General features: G+C 28.7%; 1 long non-coding RNA gene across 1 annotated transcript; it reads right to left on the bottom strand.

The window, feature by feature from the left end:
- On the bottom strand, nt 1–1,115 carry LOC101246284 (uncharacterized). The gene is made up of 2 exons (XR_011211751.1): nt 695–1,115; nt 1–445 (listed from the first exon to the last, which is right to left on the bottom strand). It is a non-coding gene; the product is annotated as an uncharacterized lncRNA (long non-coding RNA).
- Between the last annotated feature and the right edge of the window lie 1,908 nt (nt 1,116–3,023).

The raw sequence follows: 3,023 nt of genomic DNA, 5'->3' as shown, positions 1-3,023 counted from the left end.
TATTTGAAAGTTATTTACTATTTCAAGTACACAAGGAAAAAAGAACACTACATGATGTCTTATAACCACCACATTAATAACCTATTTTCCAACCAACAACAGAGGGTAGCTAGTTCAAGAGGCTCAAAGTGTCATAACACTTTGGGGTAGAGGTGGTGGCATTGTTTTTGTTGGAAAGTACCAGAGAGTGAACATACTTGCAATTAGGACAACATGGTGATGACTGTGACACTATCACTAATAGATGACAATTTGAACATGGCAATGCTATCATATTGTTGCTCCCACTACTGTTGTGTTTCTTTGAGTAGTAGTCATAATCATGATCATCATCCATTGGAATTGACCTTGATGACATGTTTAGTTCAAGGTCTAGCTTTTGATCCTTTGGCCAATCCCATGTCTTCCTCAGTGTTTTCCTATTTAGGTAATACATTCTTCCTGACTGCAAGTTTGTTGCAAAATAAACATCATTAGTTAAACAAAAACAGTAATGAATTCGATCATCTTCTTGCACCCTATAGTAGCACACAGAATTTTTCACCTAGTTCAAACATATACTATAAGAAAAGGATTTGACTTTGTATTATATACACTTTAGCTTTGCTATGGTATCAAAAAGATTTTATATATATATATGTATGTCGGTGCGTATTATAACTAAAAATTTGAAGTGAAAGAAAGGATATAATACTTGAAGATCAAGACATTGCTCCCAATCCAAAGGAAGAGGATCTTTAAGTTGAAGATCAACACTAGCTTGAATCATTTCTTGCTTTCTCTTCATGGGAAGATTAATTTGATGAGATTCATAATTGGCAAGATGAGAAGGAGCCAATGAAAGTTCAGGGAATTCCATGACTATATATTGAGTAGTAGAGAAATTGTTGTGTTTTATATATGAAGGAAAAATTTGAAGTAAATTCTTATATTTTTGTTGGCAGAGGGTCATGCAAGAAGGTGAGTTTACTTAAAAGCTAGTGACCATAAATTGGGTTCATCAAACACATTTAAAGGGTCAGGCCAAACATTTAATGAAACAAGTAGATATAGCACTTTAATGCCCCAAAATCCTACTACTACTACTCTCTCATATTGGCATTTAAAATCCCCCCATCTACAGATGAAACATTAAAACCTCAATTTATTGTGCTGTTTCCATTTCAACTATTTCCTTTAATTCACACCCTTTGCCAAAAGTAACATTTATTATTTTCCTAGCCAATATTCATTTATAATTTATCTTCTTTTTTTTCCAATTGAATTTTATTAAGAAGATGAATAGTATGAGAATATAGTTAGAAAATATTTTTACAATTTGAATTTCTAAGATGACACTTATTTAGGGACGAAGTTAGTACACTTATTTTGGACGAAGTTAATACTAATTGTTTCATATATATTTTCAATGAGCGAGATGACTTGTACTAATTAGATAAAGAAAAATTTAGAAAGCTTCCACCTTTTTGTACCCTTGTGACTAATTCACAATCTTATGATTGGAAGGAAGAAATATCTATCATCTACTAACCAACGCTAATACGGTAAAATTATCATTTCAAATCAAAATATTAAATATATATGGACAAATAAAATATGGTGGATATAAAGTTTGTATCTAATTTTGAAAATCAGTTTAACTACCACCTTCATCTCACTTATAGTTCATTCATTAAGACACTACAATTAATATCTTAAATTATTAAAGAGACTTTTCTGTATCCCAAACTCATTTATGTATATGTTCATGAGATTAAAATAACAGAAAACCAAAAGATAACTTGAATGAAAAAAGTTAAAGTTTTATGCAATGTATAGTGCTGAAAATAAATGGAGGGGTTAATTGAAGGCCTCCATTAGAAAGGTGTGGATTCATCACCATTTTTTTAGGCATTAAATGGGAGAAAACCATACTAGAACCTTTAAAAAATTGTATGTTTTACTAAAATACAAAATCATGTGAATAAGAGATGAACTTCATGAAATGGAAAAATAATAATTTATACCAATACTAGTGAGGAATGTCCCCAAAAAAATTCAACAAACAACTAATAATATTCAACAAATAACTAATAATAGTAATAATAAAAAAAGTATATGACTAGTTCTCCTCAATTAAATTTGTAATATTTTAGTTTCAGGAATAATGAAGGTAAATACAAACCTTAACTAAAAGCAAGAGATTACTAGACTGAGAGTTTGTTTGGATTGATTTTTTTAAAAATAATTTTTAAATTAAAAATAAAAAATTAAATTGAAATGACATATAATAAAAAATAATAAGGACGAAGGCAGAAACTCGTTCATACATACCCTTATAATAGATCATGATATAATTGAGGAGGCAAAAAAAAAGTTATTCGATATTGATTTATCCTTATATTAAATCATGATATAATTTACACAAGATGGATGAAAATTTTGATGATTATAAAAATGGATGGAATCTATAATGACACCCGACGTCTATCCTAACGGTATTGACATTTGTTAGAAAAAAAAAATAGAGAACTTATCGTCTTAAAACATTGATTTTATTTATTTTGATAAGTATATATGTGTAGTGTAATCAAAATTTATTGTATTTGTATTGCTTGGTGGTACACAAACTATATCACGCTCCATGACAAATTAAAGAGGATTTCTAATTTCACAATATACATAACATAACAAATGTTACTAGCTAGTATATCGATAATTTGGGGCGATAAATATATATATATACTGAGAGTATATTTTTCTGGTACTCCCTATCAATTATCAAGGGAAAACTCAAGTTACGAAGTTTGAATTTTACTCACACTTTATATATCACTATTCTTATATTTCCTATCAATTACCAAGGGCGAATTCAAGTTATGAAGTTTGGATTTTACTCGCTGGTGTATATCTATTGAGAATTCAATGAGATATATAAAAAAAATTTGCTTCTTATTTTTGTTCCTTACAAAAAAGCATATAACGTTTTATTTGATCTTTCCTTTTATTTATAATTTGAGATTATTATAAATTTATAAATCTTA

Source organism: Solanum lycopersicum, chromosome 9 (genome assembly GCF_036512215.1).
Source record: "Solanum lycopersicum chromosome 9, SLM_r2.1".
In the NCBI taxonomy this organism is placed as follows: domain Eukaryota; kingdom Viridiplantae; phylum Streptophyta; class Magnoliopsida; order Solanales; family Solanaceae; genus Solanum; species Solanum lycopersicum.
The sequence above is the reverse complement of the archived record's forward strand: the minus strand, read 5'-3'. Positions and strand labels throughout refer to the sequence as shown.